Source organism: Schistocerca serialis, chromosome 4 (genome assembly GCF_023864345.2).
Source record: "Schistocerca serialis cubense isolate TAMUIC-IGC-003099 chromosome 4, iqSchSeri2.2, whole genome shotgun sequence".
Lineage (NCBI taxonomy): Eukaryota > Metazoa > Arthropoda > Insecta > Orthoptera > Acrididae > Schistocerca > Schistocerca serialis.
The window spans coordinates 454,785,010-454,811,394 of record NC_064641.1 but is presented as its reverse complement, the minus strand read 5'-3'; the positions used below and the strand labels follow the sequence as shown (position 1 = coordinate 454,811,394).

General features: G+C 43.2%; 1 protein-coding gene across 1 annotated transcript in view; it reads right to left on the bottom strand.

The window, feature by feature from the left end:
* LOC126474533 (atherin-like) overlaps nt 1-26,385 on the bottom strand; it is a 149,194-nt gene that overhangs the window by 98,465 nt on the left and 24,344 nt on the right. The window lies entirely within an intron of this gene.

The following is a 26,385-nucleotide window of genomic DNA, read 5'->3' as shown; positions in this document are numbered from 1 at the left end:
AGAATTAAAATCCATGGAGAAGAAATAAAAACTTTGAGGTTACCCGACGACATTGTAATTCTGTCAGAGACAGCAAAGGACCTGGAAGGGCAGTTGAAAGGAATGGACAGTGTCTTGAAAGGAGGATATAAGATGAACATAAACAATAGCAAAACGAGGATAGTGGAATGTAGTCGAATTAAATCGGGTGATGCTGAGGGAATTAGATTAGGAAATGAGACACTTAAAGTAGTAAAGGAGTTTTGCTATTTGGGGAGCAAAATAACTGATGATGGTCAAAGTAGAGGGGATATAAAATGTAGACTGGCAATGGCAAGGAAAGCGTTTCTGAAGAAGAGAAATTTGTTAACATCGAGTATAGATTTAAGTGTCAGGAAGTCCTTTCTGAAAGTATTTGTATGGAGTGTAGCCATGTATGGAAGTGAAACATGGACGATAAATAGTTTGGACAAGAAGAGAATAGAAGCTTCCGAAATGTGGTGCTACAGAAGAATGCTGAAGATTAGATGGGTAGATCACATAACTAATGAGGAGGTATTGGATAGAATCGGGGAGAAGAGAAATTTATGGCTTGACTAGAAGAAGGGGTCGGTTGGTAGGACATGTTCTGAGGCATCGAGGGCTCACCAATTTAGTATTAGAGGGCAGTGTGAAGGGTATAAATCGTAGAGGGAGACCCAGAAATTAATACACTAAGCAGATTCAGAAGGATGTAGGTTGCAGTAAGTCCTGGGAGGTGAAGAAGCTAGCACAGGATAGAGTAGCATGGAGAGCTGCATCAAACCAGTCTCTGGACTGAAGGCCACAACAACATGACACAACAGCAACTAGGCTCCTGGAACTTGGGACCCCTTTAGTAATCCATCTTCTTGTAAATAAAATTCATTATTGAACTGGAAGTAATTTCGTTCTGTTATTTGTGTTGTAGTGCTTCTCAAAAAGGGTGCCCATGTGTAAAGCCTGACAAGGCCAATTTCTGTACAAGTTGCTCCATTCTGCTCTGGCCTCCTGTGGCAATAGTCTGTTACAATGCTCGTGTAAAGTCCACAAGGCAAAATACTGCATTCTCCTCTGACCTTGTTCAGCAACAGTGGTTCCACATTTCAAATAAAAGATAGTCTATGTTGCAGTTATTTTGAAATTGGGAGTCATGTCTGAAGATTGATAATGCACACTTCTGTACAAGTTACTGCGTTCCACTCTGCTCGTCCAGGTGGAAATTATCGAACAAAGATTCTTTTCAGGCATGTGGTTACAGAGTTGCAAAACTGCCTTTCTTTCATCCCCATTTTCTATTGAAAATATGCTCGGGATGAAATTTTGAAAGAGATGTCTTGTATTGTTAGTATGCAAGAAATCGTGCCGTTGTGTGCGAGTGCGCGAATTTTGTTTCACCCTGTATAATAACTGTAAAACGCCTACGAAAAGCGTGCAGAAAGGGAATTGTTTTAGCAGGCCAGAGCAGTGTTCATAAACGCATTTTCCGTGTATTATTATTTCCCTTTTGGTTCTCCCAATCAATTTCCGAAAATGTATGCACATAACTGATTTACGCAATAGGTGGATTATGATATGAGAGACGTCACCGCCTATGATAATGGCTTGATGTAATAAAAATTCATACACAGTGAACATGCCGGCCGAAGTGGCCGTGCGGTTAAAGGCGCTGCAGTCTGGAACCGCAAGACCGCTACGGTCGCAGGTTCGAATCCTGCCTCGGGCATGGATGTTTGTGATGTCCTTAGGTTAGTTAGGTTTAACTAGTTCTAAGTTCTAGGGGACTAATGACCTCAGCAGTTGAGTCCCATAGTGCTCAGAGCCATTTGAACCATTTTTGAACACAGTGAACATGAACCAAACAACACCCGACATAACTATATAAAAGGTGACTGGTAGCATCAATTAATACTTTCTAACAGACAAACGAAAATTGGTTTTACAGGTGCATGCTTTCAATAACAATTTCCTCTTCTTCTACCACTTCATGCCTGCTATGATACTCTTTCAGTGGTGTGGTCTTCCTACTTTTCTGCTATCAGCGCATTTACCAGGAGTCTTTCTCCAATGATAGTCGCCTATGGACTTCCATCTCATGGCCATCTTCATTTTCTGGTGCCAGTGTTATGTCATACAATTATAAAATGGCCTGTTGTGAATTAATGAATCCTAATTTTTTATGTGAAAACTCTCAAAATTTTTAAATAAAATGAACGTTATTAACATTCTACATCTTTTTATTAATATCTTGATGTCTACATATCTGCAACTCTAGAGGGTTCCGAATTTTACTTCCAAACATGGCGATGTGCTAAGTAACTATGTCGGTGCGTGAGAACAGCGTGGTGTAATTAAGTTTCGAATCCAAGGAGTTCTTCCACACAAAGAACGCCCTCTCCTTGAACGTGAGAAGCCAGACCACACATGAGCTCTGCGACGTTTGCAGCAATCCGACAGCTTGGGTGCATTGTCATCGATTATAATCCATACCATCCTGACTTGGCCCCATTCTATTTTCTCTTGTTTGCAAAACTTAAAAAATAACTTCGAGCACTTCACTTTGACAATGATGAAGCTGTGCTAACAGAGGTGACATGGTGGCACGTGCAACAAACATTCTACAGTGAAGATATTAACAAAACGTAAGATCGTTGAATGTGTTTGTGATGAGAAAGAAATACGTAAACATGAAGAATAAAGGTGTCGAATGTTAATAGCGTTTATTTTATTTAGAAACCCCTAAGTGCTTTCTAAATACAAAATCAAAAAGGGGTAATGCAGGAGTAGGTTTAATAATGAATCAAAATATAGGAGTGCGGGTAAGCTACTACAAACAGCGTAGTGAACGTATTATAGTGGCCAAGATAGACACGAAACCCATACCTACTACAGTAGTACAAGTTTATATGCCAACTAGCTCTGCAGATGACGAAGAAATTGAAGAAATGTACGATGAGATAAAAGAAATTATTCAGGTAGTGTAGAGAGACGAAAATTTAATAGTCATGGGTGACTGGAATTTGACAGTAGGAAAAGGGAAAGAAGGAAACATAGTACGCGAACATGGATTGGGGCTAAGAAATGAAAGAGGAAGCCGTCTGGTAGAATTTTGCACAGAGCTAACTTAATTATAGCTAACACTTGGTTCAAGAATCATAAAAGAAGGTTGTATACATGGAAGAATCCTGGAGATACTAAAAGGTATCAGATAGATTATATAATGGTAAGACAGAGATTTAGGAACCAGGTTTTAAATTGTAGGACATTTCCAGGGGCAGATGTGGACTCTGACCACAATCTATTGGTTATGAACTGTAGATTGAGACTGAAGAAACTGCAAAAAGGTGGGAATTTAAGGAGATGGGACCTGGATAAAGTGACTAAACCAGAGGTTGTACAGAGTTTCAAGGAGAGCGTAAGGGAACAATTGGCAGGAATGGGGGAAAGAAATACAGTAGAAGACGAATGGGTAGCTCTGAGGGATGAAGTAGTGAAGGCGGCAGAAGATCAAGTAGGTAAAAAGACGACAGCTAGTAGAAATCCTTGGGTAACAGAAGAAATATTGAATTTAATTGATGAAAGAAGAAAATATAAAAATGCAGTAAATGAAGCAGGCAAAAAGGAATACAAACGTCTCAAAAATGAGATCGACAGGAAGTGCAAAATGGCTAAGCAGGTATGGCTAGAGGACAAATGTAAGGATGTAGAGGCTTATCTCACTAGGGGTAAGATAGATACAGCCTACAGGAAAATTAAAGAGACCTTTGGAGAAAAGAGAGCCCCTTGTATGAATATCAAGAGCTCAGATGGAAACCCAGTTCTAAGCAAAGAGGGGAAAACAGAAAGGTGGATGGAGTATATAGAGGGTCTATACAAGGGCGATGTACTTGAGGACAATATTATGGAAATGGAAGAGGGTGTAGATTAAGATGAAATGGGAGATACGATACTGTGTGAAGAGTTTGACAGAGCACTGAAAGACCTGAGTCGAAACAAGGCCCCCAGAGTAGACAACATTCCATTAGAACTACTGACGGCCTTGGGAGAGCCAGTCCTGACAAAACTCTACCATCTGGTGAGCAAGATGTACGAGACAGGCGAAATACCCTCGGACTTCAAGAAGAATATAATAATTCCAATCCCAAAGAAAGCAGGTGTTGACAGATGTGAAAATTACCGAACTATCAGTTTAATAAGTCACAGCTGCAAAATACTAACGCGAATTATTTACAGACGAATGGAAAAACTGGTAGAAGCCGACGTCGGGGAAGATCAGTTTGGATTCCGTAGAAATGTTGGAACACGTGAGGCCATACTGACATTACGACTTATCTGAGAAGGAAGATTAAGGAAAGGCAAACCTACGTTTCTAGCATTTGTAGACTTAGAAAAAGCTTTTGACAGTGTTGACTGGAATACTCTGTTTCCAATTCTAAAGGTGGCAGGGGTAAAATACAGGGAGCGAAAGGCTATTTACAATTTGTACAGAAACCAGATGGCAGTTATAAGAGTCGAGGAGGATGAAAGGGAAGCAGTGGTTGGGAAGGAAGTGAGACAGGGTTGTAGCCTCTCCCCGATGTTATTCAATCTGTATATTGAGCAAGCAGTAAAGGAAACAAACGAAAAATTTGGAGTAGGTATTAAAATCCAGGGAGAAGAAATAAAAACTTTGAGGTTCGCCGATGACATCGTAATTCTATCAGAGACAGCAAAGGACTTGGAAGAGCAGTCGAACGGAATGGACAGTGTCTTGAAAGGAGGATATAAGATGAACATCAACAAAATCAAAACGAGGATAATGGAATGTAGTCGAATTAAGTCGGGTGACGCTGAGGGAATTAGATTAGGAAAGGAGACACTTAATGTAGTAAAGGAGTTTTGCTATATGTGGAGCAAAATAACTGATGATGGTCGAAGTAGAGGGGATATAAAATGTAGACTGGCAATGGCAAGGAAAGCGTTTCTGAAGAAGAGAAATTTGTTAACATCGAATTTAGATTTAAGTGTCAGGAAGTCGTTTCTGAAAGTATTTGTATGGAGTGTAGCCGTGTATGGAAGTGAAACATGGACAATAAATAATTTGGACAAGAAGAGTATGGAAGCTTTTGAAATGTGGTGCTACAGAAGAATATTGAAGATTAGGTGGGTAGATCACGTAACTAACGAGCAGGTATTGAATAGGATTGGGGAGCAGAGAAGTTTGTGGCACAACTTGACTAGAAGAAGGGATCGGTTGGTAGGACATGTCCTGAGGCATCAAGGGATCACAAATTTAGCATTGGAGGGCAGTGTGGAGGGTAAAAATCGTAGAGGGAGACCAACAGATGAATACACTAAGCAGATTCAGAAGGATGTAGGTTGCAATAGGTACTGGGAGATGAAGGAGCTTGCACAGGATAGATTAGCACGGAGAGCTGCATCAAACCAGTCTCAGGACTGAAGACCACAACAACAACAAGTGCTTTCACATAAGATTGCATTTAGTTTGAAGTGGGGATCAACATAAACTCTTTTCTTATTCACTATTTTGCAATTACTAATAATGCACATACATATTGAAGAAAATCAGGGAAGGATACCATACTTACTTAACTCTGTGGTTTGTGATCACTAGCTGTGTGTTGTGTTTACAATATCCACAACGATTTCGGGTGTATGTTTATAGACTTTTAAGAGCTTCTTTGAGATGAGACGGATAACATCGTTCAGGTATTACACTAAAGCGCCAGAGAATCTGGTATACACATGCGTATTGAAATACAAAGATATGTAAACAGGCAGACGGCCTATATAAGGCAACAAGTGTCTGGCGCAGTTGTTAGATCGGTTACTGCTGATACAATGGCATGTTACCAATATTTGAGTGAGTTTGAACGTGTTGATATGGTCGGCGCACTAGCAATGGGACGTAGCATCTCCGAGGTGGCGATGAAGTGGGGATCTCTCCGTACGTCCATTTCACTAGTGTACCGTGAATACCAGGAATCTGGTAAAACGTCAAATCTCCGACACTGCTGCGACCGGAAAAGATCCTGCAAGAACGGGACCAACGACGACTGAAGAGAATCGTTTAACATGACAGAAGTGCATCCCTTCGGCCAATTGCTGCAGATTTCATTGTTGGACCATCAGCAAGTGTCAGGAAGCGAACCATTCAACGAAATAACAACACGTTCAAACTCACTCAAATCTTGGTAACATGCCATTGTATCAGCAGTAACCGATCTAACAACTGCGCCAGACACTTGTTGCCTTATATAGGCGTTGCCTTCGGAGCCGAAGGTCCACACGTGTACCCTTGATGACTGCACAACACGAAGCTATACGCCTCGCCTCAGCCTGTCAACACCGATATTAGACTGTTGACGACTGGAAACATGTTGCCCGGTCGGGCGAGTCTCGTTTCAAATCGTATCGAGCGGATGGACGTGTACGGGTATAGCGACAACCTCATGAATTCAATGGCCCTGCATGGGAGGAGGGGACTCTTCAAGCTGGTGGAAGTTCAGTAATGGTGTGGGGCGTGTGCAGTTGGAGTGATATGGGGGACCTCTGAGACGTCTAGATAGGACTCTGACCGGTGACACTTACGTGAGCATCCTGTCTGATCACTGGCATCCATTCATGTCCGTTGTGTATTTCGACGGACTTTGAAAATTCCAACGAGACAATGCGACACCCCACACGCCAAGAATTGCTACAGAGTGGCTCCTGGAACAGTCTTCTGAGTGTAAACACTTCCGCTGGCCACCAAACTCCCCAGACATGAACATTTTTGAGCACGTCTGGGATGCCTTGCAACGCGCCGTTCAGAAGAGATATGGACAGCCCTGCAGGATTCATAATGTCAGTTCCCTCCAGCACTAATTCAGACATTAATCGAGTTCAAGCCACGTCGTGTTGCAGCACTTCTGCGTGCTCGCGGAGGCCCTACAAGATATTAAGCAGGTGTACCAGTTTCTTTCTTCTTCTGTGTATATTCCACAGAATTTTCTGTTCATATTATCTAATGATTTTTCAAAATCTAGAAAAGCTTGGGGGGGGGGGGGGGGTCCCTATGAAATTCTCGTCTGTGTTCTGTAACTTGTTGTTGTGTAAAAACATTGAGCGTCCTTTTCTAAACCCCGATTATTTTTCAGATATATTTCTTTTCCATTTATAAGCGCAGAAATAAAATCAAAAAATCGTCGAAAACTGTTATAGGAGCTGCTGCCCGAACACACTGTTGGAACTTGCAGGCGACGGCAGCTGCAAAGCGCGCTGTGACGACGCGCCGTGGTGTGTAGCGGCGCGGGGTGCAGAGCGCGGCGTAACGGTACGCAGGCAGGCAGGGCTGGGCCACCCCACGGCCCTGCCTGCACGCGAACAATGCGTCGCCTCCGGCCCCCAGTCCACAGACTGCCTGCCGCCATTGTTCACCACGCGCTGACCGCTCGGCTTTCTCCTGATTTCTCATAGCCGCCTCGCATTCAGTCGCTCTCCCTGACTCCCTGCGTGCGGTCCCTCGTACCCCAGTCCACTGAGGAAATACGATTCCTCTCCAGAAGACAGTTAAAAAGTTGTTATACTTCCGTACAGTTACTCTAACAATATTATTTGACAAGTTCGTTGCTGTGGCCATTTTAATAGAAAAATAAGTAGAACAACATACCAACAGATAAACGTCAGAGTACTGCCACATCCTTCTTTCACGTCATCCTTTCCTAATTCCCCTCCAAATAACCTCTAAATCCGTCTTACACGATCGACTTTCTTGTCGCGATCGACTGCCCGAGACAGGTGAGTCTGCTGCAGCGCCCCTGCCTCTACACTGAGTTTCCTCTGTTTCGAGAGCTTATTTTCGTTTGTACATTTGCGCCAAAATCGCGTGTGTTGCGAGAGCTGTCTGGTTTACAGTTTGGCATCTGACCAATGAAAGTGAGGCTATGAAGGACTATTCTTCTTATGAAACAATTGCACTATAGTAAAAAACCTTGGGACTAAACAGTGGCAATAGAGGTAATTAATGTTCAAATCATTACTCATAGCAGAGGTTCTTGTCAAAGATCGTGTGGTAAATTCTTTACACTCCTCAGAACTAAATCCATGGAAGTGTCATCCAAACATTTCAGAGCGTATACACTTGTTTTCTAGAGAAAATATATACCTGCGAAAACTACAAACAGTATTTAGATCGCAGTAAGTAGCGCCTTTTGTTTCATCCTTTGTATCTAGTTTTCATACTTAGTGCCAAATTACATCGAAAGCTATTTTTCTCGTCATTAATTATAACTTGTTTATGGCAACGAGTTCCTCTATTTGACGACATTTTAAAGCTTTTTATTTTCAACTCATGGATAGGGATATAGGAAAAATGATCTTTGAGATATCAGGGCGTTGAGAGATCGAACGATTTTGCTTAGGAAGCCAGTATTTTGAACTGTGTAAACCGTATTTCTAAAGCTACACGCTATCATGAAATGTCCGACAGCAACATTTCTTTCTGCAGTTTGCTACTGTCTCTCTCTTTGGTCGAAAAGTACTGTGACCATTCCACATTCCTTTCTTTATACCCTAAGCGCCTCCGTTAGTCCGACATGATATGAACACAACAGCTGAGCTCTATCCCACTATGAATTAACGAATGTTCTGCCAGGAACTTTTTTCTGTACTTTAGAATATCAGTAACTTACAAATGTATCAGAACGTTTCATTTCTCTAACTACTGTATTTACGCGACCACTTCACGTCATTTAACCATGACATACAGATACTTGGTATTAACATTATTACTTCCAAATATATGTATACCATGGCTGTTTGTGAGTTGTTAATCTTATAATGAAAGGTCACTACTCCCTTATGTATCGTGAAATACACAATTTACCTCGTTCATTGACATTAAGCTTTATTCCCGAATCTTTACAGAAAGCAGGATGTTACTTATTGGTATGAAGGTGATCAGCAATCGTTTGCTTATGATAACCGTAGCTTGACTGTGCTGGTGTCACTCGCATTACGTGCTCAGTGCAACGTCTCATTTATTGTTTTAATTTTTTTGAAAGCGTATCCTGCATCCTGACACTGAATTCATCTTCACCTGAAAAAACATCAACAACAAACCATATTATAATTTAATGTTTGAAATATTTTCATTTGTGTTGTCTCTTTTGCAGTTACTACTAACAGCAATGGCATTGCAGCTACAAGTATTGCTGCAGTCTACATTTATTAGCATCAGAAAACGTAGAGACCACGCTTCAATTCCCGGTTTCAGTCCCACATTTTTTGGTTGTGGAAAGCTCTCCAAAGTGATCCAGACACGAAGTCAAATGAGAAGTGGTTCAATAAACAAATTATGACTTGGTAACAGTGACACGTAACCCCCCCCCCCCTTCCTCCGCCCCCCTACGCAGGTGCATATGCGAGAGAGGGGAAGGGGGGGGGGTCGTGACATTCAAAATAATCCTGGTACGATTTCTTAAAACAAGCCGTCATATATCATATATTTCCTTTCCGTTAACTGCCATAAATATCGGCCAAAGCTTCCGGTAATAGTCCCTTGGTTCTATCAACACCATGTCAAAGAGTGCAGAATAGTGAACAAAGTTATAGGGCAACCTCTTGGTCGTGGGGTGGCAGACAGTACCTACAGGCCGTAAGAATCAGCAATGATCAACGACATGAGAATACAGAAAATAATGGAAACTATTGCAATGGATGTATCCACAGATAGCAGGACAAGTGGTCTGTAATTGAAAAAGTAGTGTGATGATCTCTTCGTTGGCAAAAGATGCCGGATTAACTCCAAATTCGTGTTTCCAGAAGGGCACTACCAAAGATGAAGTGGAAGCCTTGATGTTTTAGAGCAGCTAGAAAATCTGAGAGCCGGCCGGCGTGGCCGAGCGGTTCTAGGCGCTTCAGTCTGGAACCGCACGACCGCTACGGTCGCAGGTTTGAATCCTGCCTCGGGCATGGATGTGTGTGATGTCCTTAGGTTAGTTAGGTTTAATTAGTTCTAAGTTCTAGGCGACTGATGACCTCAGAAGTTAAGTCGCATAGTGCTCAGAGCCAGCCTTCGACCTCGTCCGTTGACTGACAGAGACCGCCGACAGTTGAAGAGGGTCGTAATGTGTAACAGGCAGACATCTATCCAGACCATCACACAGAAATTCCAAATTGCATCATAATCTACTGCAAGTACTATGACAATTAGGCGGGGCATGAGAAAACTTGGATTTCATGGTCGATGGTTCAAATGGCTCTGAGCAGTATGGGACTTAACTTCTGAGGTCATCAGTCCCCTAGAACTTAGAACTACATAAACCTGACTAACCTAAGAACATCACACACTTCCATGCCCGAGGCAGGATTCGAACCTGCGACCGTAGCGGTCGCGCGGTTCCAGACTGTAGCGCCTAGAACCGCTCGGCCACTCCAGCCGGCTTCATGGTCGAGCGGCTGCTCATAAGCTACATATCACACTTATGAATGCCAAACGACGTCTCGATTGGTGTAAGTAGCGTAAACAGTGGACGATTGAACAGTGAGAAAACTGTGTGAAGTGACGAACCACGGTACGCAATGTGGTGATTCGATGGCAGGATGTGAGTATGACGATTCCCGGTGAACGTCATCTACATCTAAATGTATACTCCGCTAGTCACCAAGCGGTGTGTGGTGGAGGGCACTATTCGCCCCCAAGTCATATCCTCCCCCCCCCCCTCCTCTGTTCCACTAGCGGATTGCGAGAGGGAAAAACGACTGTCTGAACGCCTCAGTACGAGCCCTGATTTCCCTTATATTTGAATGGTGATCACTGCACGTTATGAAAGTTGGTGGTAATAATATATGCTCTACATCCTCGGCGAAGATCGGATTTTGGAATTTAGTGAGCAGCCCCTTCCTTTTAGCGCGTCGTCTGTCTACAAGTGCGTCCCACTTCAAACTTCCTGTGAGATCTATAACTCTCTCGCGATGGTTAAATGTACCAATCACGAATCCTCTCGCTCTTCTTTGGACATTCTCAGTCTCTTGAATCAGATCCAACTGGTAAGGGTCCCATGCAGACGAACAATACTCTAAGACTGGACGAACTAAAGTATTGTAAGCAATTTGCTTTGTAGAAGGACAGCATCGCTTCAGGATTCTACCTATAAACCGGACTCTAGAGTTCGCCTTACCCGTTACCTGTGTAATCTGATCGTTCCATATGAGATCATTTCGAATAGTCACACAGATAATTGACGGATGTTACCGCTTCCACAGACTGGGCATTTATTTTGTACTTATACATTAATGAGGATTTTCGCTTTGTTATACGCAGTAGGTTGCACTTACTAATATTGAGAGATAACTGCCAGACATTACACAACGCATTTATTTTCTGCAAGTCCTCACTGATTAGTTCACAACCTTCGTGTGATACTACGTTCCTGTAGACTACAGCATCATCGGCAAACAGTTTAATGCCGCTGTCAGTATCATCAACCAGATCATTTATGTAAATCGTAAAAAGCAGCGGACCTATTACGCTGCCCTCGGGCACACCTGATGTTACGATTGTTTTTGCTGAAGTCTCCTCATTCAGGACGACAAACTGCTCTCTGTCTGTTAGAAAACTTTCTATCCAAACGCATACGTCATCGGATAGACAGTAAGCGCGCACTTTTTGGAGCAAAGCGTAACTGAGTCGAACAACTTTCGAAAGCCGAGAAATATGGCATCAACCTGGGAGCCGGTATCTAGAGCCTGTTGTATATCATGCACAAAGAGGGCCAGCTGTGTCTCGCATGACCGCTGTTTCCTAAAAGCGTGCTGGTTCCTGCAGATGATCTTCTGAGAGTCTAGAAAGGTCATTATACCTGAACAACAAATATGTTCCGTGTTTCTACAACAAATCGATGTCAGTGAAGTTGGCCTGTAATTATGTGCATCCGATTTTCTACCCTTTTTATAGATTTCTATGACCTGGGCCTTCTTCCAGTCACCTGGAACTTTCCGCTGTTCCAATGATATCTGATAGATGTTGGATAAGAATGGTGTTACATTTGTAGCATAGTCAACATAAAATCTTACGGAGATGCCGTCTGGGCCAGATGCCTTCCTTCTCAAATGTGTTATAATCCCAGATACACTAAACACTATGTCAACCATCCTAGCGTTTGTTCGGCAATTGAAAGGGGGAATGGTGCTGCAGTCTCCTACCGTAAAGGAGGTTTTGAAAGCTAAGTTTAGAATTTCGGCCGTCTGTTTATCATCATCTGTTACATTACCCGTACTGTCAGCAAGAGAAGGCATTGAATTATTCGTAGCGTTCATGGATTTTACGTACGACCAAAATTTTTTGGGGTTATTTTTAGAGCCTGCAGATAAAATATTGCTTTCAAATTCGTTAAGAGAATCTCTCATTGACTTTTTGACAGCTGCTTTCATTTTGCATAATTTCTGTTTGTCAGTGCGGCAGTGCCTACGTTTAAAAAAACTTCCCAATATGTTTGTTGAACCGAGGTGGATCCTTTCCCTCCCCTATATTTTTGCTGGTCACATATTTCTCTAGCACGTGGTGGACAATACCTTTAAATTCCTACCAAAGAAGCTCAATATATTTGTGTCCCACGGTGAATGCTTGGAGCTGACTATGAAGATATTCATTAATGACACTTTTATTTGCTTTCCCAAACAAGAAAACTCTAAGCTGTTTCTTTGTTTGTTTTTTTTTCAACTTCCACTTACATAGAAGCCACAAAGACCTAATACCTTCTTCTAGATTAACTTTCTCAGAAAGATCAGATCTGTTTGTTGCCAAGCTATCTAATATGTTCCCATCTCGAGTTGGTTTTCTAACCAATTGCTCAAGGTTGTATGTTGAGAGCGCTCCTAGAATAACTTCACACGAGTCTTTGCTTCTACCCCCTGTAATAAACGTGTAATTTTCGCAGCCAATGTACACCAGATTAAAGTCTCCACCTATAAGTGATGGATAATTTGGATATTTATTTCCTATGTACTCAAGACTTTCCCTGAAACGTTCTGCGACGTTTGTTGGGGACGCTGGTGGTCTATAAAAACACCCTAATACAATGATCACTCCTGGTCTGATCGACAGCTTTAGCCAGACTATTTCACAGTCCGACCTAGTGTCGGTCTCAACTGCCTTTAAACAGCTTTTCACTGCGATGAATACACCACCTCCCATAGCACCAGTCTATCCTTCCTAAACATAGTCCAATCCGAATTCACACTTTCACTGCTATTTATGTCTGGTCTCAACTAACTTTTGGTACCTAATACAATATTGACATTACTATTGTTTATTTCGTTGAGTAACTCGAGAACCCTCGACAATTTACTGACATGAGGTTAAGAATACTTAAATCCTTTGGAATGACCTGTTTAGGCGAACTAATAATTTTTATAGTTGGCACATCCACATCATTGTCATGTCAACATTGTCAGGCCAACAGTTTGTTTCCTGTGGCGAGGGACCTGATCTAAAAAAAATCCCCATGTGCACGCCACAAGTACTGTGTCACCCATGTAGCTGCTTCCTGTGTGTAGTGCATCCCTGATCTATCTAGGGGCATCCTGCAACCTTCCACCCCATAGCGTGGGTCGAGGGATCTACAACCATTTACATCACTGAGTCGACGTAGCCTCTGTTTAGATTCTCCACTGGACTCCAAACCAGAGGACCCCAGTAGACCCTGGATACGATGCTGCAAATCGTCAGTTTGGCTTTCACTCCTCGAGAGATGGAGGCCGCCTTCGCCAATTTCGACAACCGCCGAAAGGACACAAGGATTTCCTCGGAACCCCGACGGCTGCATCGTTGGTGCCGACATGTGCAACAATACGTAGCTGGCTGCACCCCGCACGCTCGATAGCTGCCGAAAGAGCCTCTTCCACATCTCGGACAAAGCCCCTGGCAAGCACACCGAGTGAACATTGGACTTTTTCCCCGCCCTAGCCGCTATGTTCCTGATGGGCTCCATGACCTGCCTAACGTTGGAGCTCCGGATTAACAAACCCCTATCCCCACTTGCCTGTCCGGACCTTGCTGAAGTAGCGGCCATTATCCTGGCAGAATTTGCATTCTGATCCAGCTCAGCCTCCCCCCCCCCCTCCGCCCCGCCCCCCCCCCTGCCCAGCATCATATAGCACAGTGAATCTATTAGCAAAGTGCATGGGATTTGGAAGGAGCCTGCTTCCCTCGTGCAGCCTCGCCTTGAGGCTCGAGACCTCGATACAGTCCGCCACCCACACCGAGGTGAGAGTAGGCCGGTCGGCTCAGTCGCATCTGAGGTCGGCTCACTGACAGAGAGCTCTGACATCCCCTCCCCCCCCCCCCCCACCTCCACCCCTCCCTGCACATCTAGTACAGCAGAGGCTGTCCTAGGCACACCATCCTCACCGCACCTCAAGGTGGCACTCTGGAACCTGTTGACTGTGGCCAACAAAACTCCCAGCTGCGTTTGGACTGTGGCCAGCTCCTCCTGCTTGCGCACACAACAGGCACAGTCCCTATCCATCCAGCCAATATGTGATTTACTATAAGAAACTTAAGAAAACCTACTGCCACACAAGGTTAACAGCTACCCTCTGGTTGGCAGGAAGGACACTCAACAATGAAAAACAATAAAAATGTATGGTAGAAGTCAGATCTGGTGCTTATTTTCCTGCTAGGGTCTATCTAGTGAATACTAAAGAAAAAATAACACTGACCTACACTAAACTGCTAGGAGCTATCTAGTGCATATTATTAAACAACAAAACAGTAATTTACGGTAAGCTACACCTACTTATTATCCCTCATATTTATAATGTAAACTAACGTTTATGTGCACGCGGAAATGACCAAATAAAACCATAAAAACTGCTACCTTCAATGTATCGATTCTAAATGACAATAATAAACGTAAAGACTGAGTATTGTATACTGACAGATGCATGTACAAAACAAAACCTTTAGCTAACAAAAAGAGTTCAGAATGTGAAGAACAAATACGAACTCTACTTTACAGGAACCGATGGGCTTACAGTTCACAATCATTAAAGCCCACAACAAGCTAAGGAGTTTAAACAGACGGCGAGGTGAATTTTAACTTTCTGCTAAGTAAACCGTTTGTAAGAAGGGCTCAGAAGTTGTATTATACCACTGATTTACTCAGATATTGTAGTGTAACACTAATTTAACACGTATTCTATGTTTCCTCAACTGTTAACGCTCGCAGGTTGCGCTACTCAAACGTATACAAGCGAGGTTAGAATTCACTGTCAGAATCACGTTTCCTAATGAAACGTGTAAAAACTGCTACCTTCAATGTATCGAGTCTAAATGACAATATTAACGTAAATACTGAATATTGTACACTGACTTAATTGATAATCCCGCTTATTTAACGTCAGTTAATAATGTAAACAAACGTTTGCGTACAGGCGAAACTATCCTAAACAGAAACTTCGCTTTTCCTTTCCAGACACCAATAAAAACTGAAGCTCCCAATTTATCAAGTCTATCTGACACTAATGCACGTAAATAGTATAGAATATTCAGCAAAATCAATTCATTATCAGCCCAATTACTTATCTCGTAACATAGCAAACGAAAAGCGCTTGTATCGGGTGTCAGGCAGCGTGTGTGGTGGTAACAGTAAAATTCGGAGGCGGTGGTGTTATGGTGTGGTCGTGTTTTTGATGGAGGGGGCTTGTTGCTTTGCTTTGCGTTGCTTTGCGTGTCACTATCACAGCACAGGCCTACGTTGACGTTTTAAGCACCTTCTTGCTTCCCACTGCTGAAGAGCAATTCGGTGATGGCGATTCCATCTTTCAACACAACCGAGCACCTGTTCAAAATGCACGACCTGTGGCGAAGTGGTTACACGACAGTAACATCCCTATAATGGACTGGCCTGACCTGCATCCTATAGACACCTTTGTGATGTTTTGGAACTCCGACTTCATGCCAGCCCTCACCGACCGACATCGATGGCTCCGTGAAGAAAGAGCTGCCATTCCCCAACAAACCTTCCAGCACCTGACTGAACGCATGCCTGCAAGAATGGAAGCTGTCATCAAGGCTAAGGGTGGGCCAACACCAAACTGAATTCCAGCATTAGCGATGGAGGGCGACACGAACTTGTCAGTTATTTTCAGCCAGGTGTCCGGATACTTTTGATCACATAGTGTATATGCTCAACGATTGCTGTAAATATAACAGCGATCAATACCAGATATCTTTTCCTCCAGCTTGACTCTACAGCCTGTTTAAACTTTTTTAAAGGGATAATGTTTCATCCATAGGCTGTTAGTTACTAGGTATAAAACATTTAATTAGGTTTCGATAGTACAATCTATTTCCAGTTAGGAACTTTGTGATCCAAAATGAGGGGCAAATATTTATTCCTCTACGGGAAAGTACAAGAATTTGTAAGTGCATTTTTCATAAGCAGCAGTGTTTGTCTGATCATATTTTTCCAGATTTTCTTAGGTAAGTGTATGGTCTATTGTATGCACGTATGGTTGGTAGCAGGACACCTGTACTGGACCGTGGAGTCATAAACTACCTGGAGGTGGTGTTATATAGAAGATATGATGAGTAAGGTAGTAAAATACAATTGTTTAGGTGGAAATTTGAGGAGTTTCGGCGTGACTCTAGATTTACATAGCTCTGTGAAGGTTGCAAGGAAACAATGGGAGGTTATAAGGCAGCAAAATATTTCCATCATACATGAATAATTTTAACGATGCATGTTACACGTTTACTTAATATGGGATCGCATTTTGGGTGGGTTGATAGAATTATTAATTTGTTGATACTGGGTAACCTCATACTAAAATTTCTGCAGAAGTGCATGCTTGCAACATAATTTGGTGCAGGCTCTAACAGCAAGGAGAAGTCGAGGACCTCCATAGTCTACGAAAGAGACCTGGACTGAGGGAGACAGCGCTGGAGGGAGGGCAGTTTTTGTGGCTCTGGAAAGAATAGAACGATGGGAGTGTTTACTGCTAAGGTTTACTACACCGTAAGAAGCGAACAGAATGGGCTCCATGTGGTGGTCCGTATAGTTGCTAAACAGAATAGGGAGCACGCTGATGGCTGAATATTTAGGACTGGAGAAATAACATTTTACAAGCGTCGCCACCGGCCTTTCTAGCATGAAGGAATATGCTGGGGACGCCTGCAGCAGATACGAGCTAATGGCCACAGAAATTCTCACTCAAGACACCAAGCAGTATTCTCAACTCGAGGCAGAGAAACAAATCTGATTGGCTGAATCTGCAGTTGGAAGATGAGATACAATGTATCAGAAGGTTTTTCTGAAATGAAAATGGGTTGTAGGCGGCTGTATGACAGCTTCATGACTCGTAGAGTAGGAGGCATTCCATTTGTGATGGGTGTGCAGACTGGCCACACGGAGAGTGCACACCAATGATGTGAGGTTTGCTCTAAACTGGAGCACGTCATGTGAGAGGGATCCTCTGGTGCGTGGAGATAGCACACACATCAGTGGAGAGCGTTGTGATAGACTTCTGGCGAGGCAGTTTCACTATTAGATTTCGTAGTGTTGATTTCGCCACTAGGAGCAGATAAACGAATCTGTGCTTCATTGTGGGGACTGAGCCATTATGAGGTGCTCCTTTACGATTGCTCACTTGAGTAAAGTCTCTGCTCCTGGCTTATAAGCAAGCAGCAGTCTTGATTCGTGTTCGGCATTATACTGAAGTAGTTCCCGATCCTAGGAGTCTGCGGACACTATTTCACATCCTCTGTGTAGTCAGAATTTGCAGCTATCCGCACGAGGGCTGGCAGTATGGACCAGACTGGCGCTGCAAAATTGCTCTTCCCAACACTGATACACACCATGGCTCGACAGATAGGGAATCTTTAGTAGTAAATGTGTTAAGTTACATTTGGTTCATCTCTGAACTCTTTACTGTCGGTGCCAGTCATGGTGGAGGCCTTCTTAACTTTATCAACCACTAAGTGTTCCCATAGAATAAACGGAAGCGCGATTTCGAGTCTGTCATAGACGTTTCACCGATCTCAGGATTAGATTAATGAGCAGACGTTAACGTTCTATCTCAATATTTGTTCAACTTGCATTCTTCATGTTGTTTTTTATAATAAATATCTGCACAGTACCCAGTTTGTCTACTTTTCATGGGATTTGATTTCTAGTACCGATCCAAATTAAGTTAGAGCGAAGTAGTATCACAAGTTGGGGACTTATACACTTGTTCTTCCTAGCTGCATGTTGTCAATGGCAGAGCTAATTTAATACAATTTTAGGTAGGAGCATTCTATTGTGAACACAACAATGACAACCATCAAACATACACATGCCGTAATACAAGCACACCCGCAGTAGCATGGGAAGGAGGTGTATTGACAGCTCTCGAAGTACATTTTCTAAACCAGTGCTCAGTCTTTAGAGCCTTTACTACAGCACTTACAAAATACTTGATCAGGCGAACTTCCGTAACTGAGGTACGTATGAAAGGAATACAAATCCGCTTTAGCTGATTTATTACGTGACCAGTTTCAAAGCCTAAAGCACCATTTTCGTGTGCCACCAACTGCGAACAAGAGCAGGAGCTACTACCTTACAAGAACTATGGGGTTGGCATACCTAAATGAAAGGAAAGCATAAAAAGTAGTATTACTCAAATAATTAAGGTAACGTAAATGCGGGGCAGGTGGGCTTGTCAGGCAAGAGGTGACACATTCACGCCAAACAAATGCATGGGACTGGAAAAAGACGCTAACGTAGAGGGATGAATCCAGACAAAAAGGGAAGAAAAAATAAATAAGCAACTGCACTCACGTGTAGAACCAGCAACCAGGGCCCAGCCTCTACAGCCGACGAGGAAGTGATCAGTGCAGCCTGCCAGCAAGCCTACTGAACGCGGTGCCGCGAGCAACTGACGTAGGTGCCAGTGAGGTGAGGAACCCTTGTTTTGGGGTTCAGGCACGAATCTATGCATGGTCACTGATGTTAACGGTTCGCATCATTCTCTCGTCGCACTTGACCTGTTGTCGTTTAATTGCTTTATTTCTAAATATATTGTATTTACCAACCATACCCTCTGTTTTAGTTGCATTTTTATTCTTATACGTTCTGTACTTCGTCTTTTAGGCATTTTGGTGGAACACTTAGGTTTATATGTGATCACACTATTCTTCTTTTTGTAGTTTTGTATTTACTCGACCTTTTGAACCACACGTATGTAAGCGAATGGTACAGTCAGCCCTTGTTACATGCATATTTTCTCCTGTATATTTTGATTCCCGATGACATTGGCTCCTACGTCAGTTGCTTCAGCCGCCGCATTCGGCTGGCTTTCTTGCAGGCTGCACCAACCATATGCGTGAGTGCAGGTTCTTATTTACATGATGGTTATAATTAAACTGACGCTCTATGAATGCTGCAGTGCTGACTGTATAATCACATGACGCTAAAACGTAATAGTTACGTTCATTAATCGGTTACCCGTGGAGTGAAAAAAAAATAGTTCCACTTTCTACCACCAGGTAAAAATATGGCGCAGCAAGAACGTGAAATGTTTCCTGTTTTGACGTCAGTATGCCGTTTATTGCTTGATGACGAGTGTTTATTTCTTTTCTGAAGTATAATGGTTCAAATGGCTCCAAGCACCGTGGGAGTTAACATCTGAGGTCATCAGTCCCCTACACTTAGAGCTACTTAAACCTAACTAACCTAAGGATATCACATACATCCAAGCCCGAGGCAGGATTCGAACCTGCGACCGCAGTAGCAGCGCGGTTCCGGACTGAAGCGCCTAGAACCACTCGGCCACAGCGACCGGCCCTCTTTTCTGAAGTAACTCTTGGCGGAAAGGGTTAATAAGTTTGAAGTTTTCCATACGATACGCAATGGCTGCTGAGAAGAAATACTGTGCACTGCTGGTAGAGCAGTTCTATCCGAGCGACAGCAATAGCAGCGCTGCACTGTGGGAATGTCGCCGACAGAAAGAGATGTGAAGAAGCCCAAAATCGATAAATGAGCTAAGAAATTTGAAGAAACAGGTAGATTAGGAGATGCAGCAGAGAAAGGTAGAAGGCCATCCCCTTTGCAGTTGTTGATGAAGTTGCTTCAGCTATAGCCAACCGCGCAGCAAATGCCTCAGATTCTGCAGGCAGTGTTCGATCTGCGTATCGGGAATTATTTATCACCTGGTCAATAGTTCAAAAGATTTTGCGGCGCATTTTCTACTGGTATCGCGACGGGATTCAGAATGTGCACCAAACGAAGCCTCAAGATAGGCTACAAGGCCGTGACTTTGCCCTTCGTTTATGGCACACATGGAAATTGACAAAATGTGGGTAAGCACGAGTGGTTGAATGGACGACGCACATTTCACTTTGCACGGCGGCGTGAATGCACAATCTGTCGCTTTTGGGATTCTACTCCACCACATGTCCTGCAGGAACATCGGCTGTACTCATCTCATGTGACTGTGTGGTGTAGCTTCAGAAGCTCCTTCATTCACGATGCGTTTTTCTTCAAGGTTATACTTCACGGGCGTATTATGTGGACTTTCGTGAAGACGTCCTTGTGCAACACGTGATTCCAGCTTTGTAAAACCTCAACTGTGTTCACACCACTGTTTTCGGGAAAGACACGACACGTCGCTTGCTAGATGAACGATTTACTTCGAGAAACCTTCCATAGCGACCGCATCATGTCTAGGCGATTTCAAGACGTGTGGTCTTCCAGATCCACCTACCTAAATCCATGTGACTTTTGCCTGTGAGGATATCTGGAATATCGTGTCTATCAGCCGCGTATGCGGACTCTTCCTGATATGAAGGACAGCACACGATGACATATTGCTCTGAATATACCGGATATGTTGTGAGCAACCATCGACAATGCTGTGTTACAGATGCAGCATGTTGGTGAATCGGTAGACGATTTTGGACACGTGTTGCGCCTTGTGACCGTATCCTAATAAACTTGCCAGAACCATCGATATTATGTGTTGTATTGTTCCTTCCCTTCTCTTGCACCCACGTTACATTCTGACAGCTTACAGACCCGTATTTTCACCTGTTGGCAGAAAATGTAACTATTATTTTTTCAGCATACTCTACGTATGAGTGCTCCAGTTAATGAACATATCAAAGATGTTGCGGCGTCTTGTCATGTATACAGCCCGCACTACAGCACTCGAAACACTGTCATTTTAAATGTAACTACTCGGATCCTTTCCTGTACGTAAACAGTTTTGTTCCATTCCTATTCATTTTTTGGGCGTGGACGTGACCCGTCGTGACTGCTTGCGACGATTTCCACGCATTTATGTTTTCTTAATTATGTGAGTAATTCCACTTTTCGCGGCTTTACCTTTCGTTTTGGTATGTCAAACGGATAGTCGTTGTAAGCGCCGGCCTGGGTGGCCGAGCGGTTCTAGGCGCTACAGTCTGGAACCGCGCGACCACTACGGTCGCAGGTTCGAATCCTGCCACGGGCATGGATGTGTGTGATGTCCTTAGGTTAGTTAGGTTTAAGTAGTTCTAAGTTTTAGGGGACTGATGACTTCAGAAGTTGAGTCCCATAGTGCTCAGAGCCATTTGAACCATTTTTTTTTTTTTTCGTTGTAAGCTACCAGCTCCTCATCTTGTTTGCAGCTGGTGGCACCTGTAGATGGAGTTCGAAACCAGTCGTGTAATAAATAAGAAATTACTGGCAACTCAACGGGTCTTTATTCTGTTAATACAGCAGTTACATTAATACGTGAAATTTAAGCTCACCAGACAAAACGTTGCTCACCTCAGTAACAGAGCATTCGTTACTTTGGAGCGCTGTAGGCGGTGTAGAACTGATACTAGGCTATCAAGTGACATCCCATAACTGACATTGGTCATGGTATTGAAGTGGTATGGATGTGACAGTTGGTTGAAGTGGTGTGGATGTGACAATCGGTTGTATGGAATCAGCCTAGCAATGCTGGCCGACAGCGAGACTTGAATGAAAGGCGGTAAAGAGTTATCGTACTTGGACGATTCCAAGACCATGTCGTGAATGAAGTTTCCCGATTAGTTTCCCGAGCGACGTGGATTATACAAACTGCCTACCGGAATTGGTGCACCATTCGAACTATATAAAGCAGCGTAAGAACAGTGGTCGTGAAAACGCCCTAACTGTCATGGATTGCCTACAGTTCTTACACCTTGTAAATAAGAATCGGAATCAAATCCGAAAAGCCGACAAGTATTGCTGCTGCTAGTATCTGCAGGTCCGCCGCACCTAGTTTATGAGCAAACAACGGCTAGAGAATCGAACTCAATGCGCATTTGGTCTGATCGACACGGGCTAATTCAACGCGTGCAGAGTATTCCGAAGAGTCGCGATTTTGCCTCTTTAGTAATGAGGTGTTCAACATGTAATGAGTTGAGGAATGGTTCAGTCTTTCGTAGGTTCTGTTATGTTTTGCGGATGTTTTACTTACCCAGACATGAGCTCATTCATCCAGGTTATCTTGAACATGAACTCGACAGCTGATTTCGACATTGTCGCTGACGAATTGTTGCTCAGTCTTCTATATGTTCATGCCTAGTATGCTGTCGACACTACCAAGAGACAAAGGACGGGCTGTCTATGGAGAGACCAGACAAAGGTCTTTCGGAGGAGGGGCAGCTGTTGCAGGGCCAAAAGTCTACATGATTAATTGACCGTGCCTTGTAACATTAACCAACATGGCGTTGCTACATGAGAACTGCGATTCACTGAGATCAAGGTTAAGTAAGGCTGTCATATTTCCCGAGGACATGTATCTCTCCTGTATAGTAAAATGATGAAGGCATCCCCCGAGAAAATGTTCTGAATCTCTACATGGAGACTACTTCCGAGTTTATCGTCATCGCAAAAAACTAAACTGGTATTCTACGGGTCGCAGTGTAGAACATTAGGCAAGCTAGAGAATTTAAAGAGGGAAATGGCACAACGGAGTAGGATTCGTTATGAATAGGAAGGTAGGGCATAGAGTGTGTTACTGTGAACAGTCCAAGGGTAGGGTTATTCATATCAGAATTGACAGCAAACCAACACCGACAACGATAGTTCGGGTGTACATGCCGACGTTGCAAGATGAAGATGAAGAGTTAGAGAAAATATATGAGGATATTGAAAAGGTAATACAATACGTAAAGGGAGATGAAAATCTAATAGCCATGGAAGAATGGAATACAGTTGTAGCAGGAGTAGAAGAAAAAGTTACAGGTGAATATGGGCTAGGGACAAGGAATGAGAGAGGAGGAAGACTAATTGAGTTCTGTAATAAATTTCAGCTAGTAATAGCGAATACCATTCTTGATATACTTGGAAAAGGCCGGGGGATACGGGAAGATTTCAGTTAGATCACCTCATATTCAGACAGAGTTTTCGAAACCAGGTCCTGGATTGTAAGGCGTACCCAGGAGAAGGTATAGACTCAGATCACAATGTAGTAGCGATGAAGGGTACGCTGAAGTTTAAGAGATTAGTCAGGAAGAATCAATACGCAAAGAAGTGGAATACGGAAGTACTAAACAATGAGGAGATACTCTTGAAGTTCTCTAAGGCTATAGATACAGCAATAAGGAATAGTACAGTTGAAAAGGAAACGACATCTGTAGAAAGGTCAATCACAGAAGTTGGAAAGAAAAACTTAGATACAAAGAAGGTAACTGTGAAGAAACCGTGCAAAACAGAAGAAATACTTTAGTTGATGGATGAAAGAAGGATGAAGTTAAGGGAAAATCAAGGATACAGAACTACAAGTAGGAAAGGAATGAAATAAAGAGGAAGTGCAGGAAGCTAAGACGGAATGGATGCAGAGAAATGTGAAGATGTCGGAAAAGAAATGCTTGTCGGAAGGACTGACTCAGCATACAGAAAAGACAAAACAACGTTAAGTGAAATCGGAAACAAGTGTGATAACATTACGAGTGCGAAGTGAACTCCACTGTAACTTGCAGAGGAGAGAGCTGATAGGAGGAAAGAGTACATTAAAGGCCTCTATAACAGGGATGATTTTTCTGATGTGATAGAAGAAGAAACAGTAGTCGATTAAGAGAACATAGGGGATCGACTATTAGAATCAAAATTTAAGAGAGCTTTGGAGAACATAGCTCAGAATTGATAGATAACATTCCATCAGAATTCCTAAAATCGTTGGGGGGAAGTGGTAACAAAACGACTAGTCACGTTGGTGTGTAGAATGTATCAATCTGGCGACATGTCACCTGATTTTCGGAAAAATATCATCCATGCGATTCCGAAGACAGCAAGAGCCGACAAGTGCGACAGCTACAGCACAATCAGCTTAACAGCTCATGCGCCCAAGTTGCTTACAAGAATAATATACATAAAAATGGAAAAGAAAATTGAGAATGTGTTAGATAACGACAACTTTGCTCTAAAGAAAGGTAAAGGCACCAGACAGGGAATTCTGTCGTTGCAGTTGACAATAGAAGCAAGACTAACGAAAAATCAAGACTCGTTCATAGGATTTGTCGACCTGGAAAAAACGTTTGACGATGTGAAATAGTTCAAGATGTTCGAAATTCTAAAAAAAAATAGGCGTAAGCTATAGCGAGAGACGGATACTATACAATATGCACAAGAGCCAAGAGGGAACAATAAGAGTGGATGAATAAGAACGAAGGGCTCGGATTAAGAAGTGTGTAAAACAGGGATGTAGTCTTTCGCCTCTACTGTTCAATCTGTCCATCGAAGAAGCACTGATGGAAATAAAATAAAGATTCAGAAGTGGAAATAAAATTCAAAGTGAAAGGATCTCAATCATACGATTCGCTGATGATATTGCTATCCTCAATGAAAGTGAAGAAGAATTGCATGATATGCTGAATGCAACAAATAGTCTGATGAGTACAGAATATGTATTTGAGAATAAAATGAAGAAAGAAGAAAGTTGTGAGAAGTAGCAGAAATGAGACTATCAAGAAACTTAACATCAGGATTGATGATTACGAAGTAGAGGAAGTTAAGGAATTGTGCTACCTAGGCAACCCATGAAGGACGGAGCAAGAAGGACATCAAAAGTAGACTATCACTGGCAAAAAGGGCATTAATGGCCAAGAGAAGTCTACTAGTATCAAACATAGGCTGAGGAAGAAATTTCTGAGAATGTACGTTTGTATGGTAGTGAAACAGGGACCGTGGGAAAACCGGATCAGAAGAGAATCGAAGCATTTGAGATGTGGTGCTACAGACGAATGTTGAAAATTTGGTGGACTGGAGGAGCTCTTGATTTAATCGCATTGCATTAAAGAGCCATGCTTGACGATATGTTGACGTGACAGGAAACCATATGGTGGTAGGTGCTGTTAAATCCACTGTCCGTTACTTTCCGTGCCTTCCGATGTATTTACACACGATATAATGTTACAGATTCCACGTTCTTACCGTTCTGCACCAGATGGGCAGCTGTTTTCCTTGTCTGTCTTTCTTCCGGAGACAGTCCCGAGAAGTATAGAAGGCAAACTTTAGGACCAGTGGTAAATTCGGCTTACTATATTCAACAGGAATTGCCGTCATTCATCTTCTTCTACCTTCTTCGTTTGCTACTGGGTCGGCATTGTGCAACAAGTGGCAGCCATGTTTCCACTTCTGAAACACGATGTCTATTCAAATTTCGCGCCATTAGCGTAAGAGTGGCGCTAGTAGCGCCACTATGAGAATGCAAATCAGGTTTGCTGTAAATACTTGTTGTAACGGTCGTGAGCGTTAGCTACCTTTGTCCCGAGAAGGTTCGTTTCCAGACGGTCGCATGGCATCACCGAGAGCAAAGACCGTCGTGTTCGATATATACACTCCTGGAAATTGAAATAAGAACATTGTGAATTCATTGTCCCAGGAAGGGGAAACTTTATTGACACATTCCTGGGGTCAGATACATCACATGATCACACTGACAGAACCACAGGCACATAGACACAGGCAACAGAGCATGCACAATGTCGGCACTAGTACAGTGTATATCCACCTTTCGCAGCAATGCAGGCTGCTATTCTCCCATGGAGACGATCGTAGAGATGCTGGATGTAGTCCTGTGGAACGGCTTGCCATGCCATTTCCACCTGGCGCCTCAGTTGGACCAGCGTTCGTGCTGGACGTGCAGACCGCGTGAGACGACGCTTCATCCAGTCCCAAATATGCTCAATGGGGGACAGATCCGGAGATGAGGGTAATTGACTTACACCTTCTAGAGCACGTTGGGTGGCACGGGATACATGCGGACGTGCATTGTCCTGTTGGAACAGCAAGTTCCCTTTCCGGTCTAGGAATGGTAGAACGATGGGTTCGATGACGGTTTGGATGTACCGTGCACTATTCAGTGTCCCCTCGACGATCACCAGTGGTGTACGGCCAGTGTAGGAGA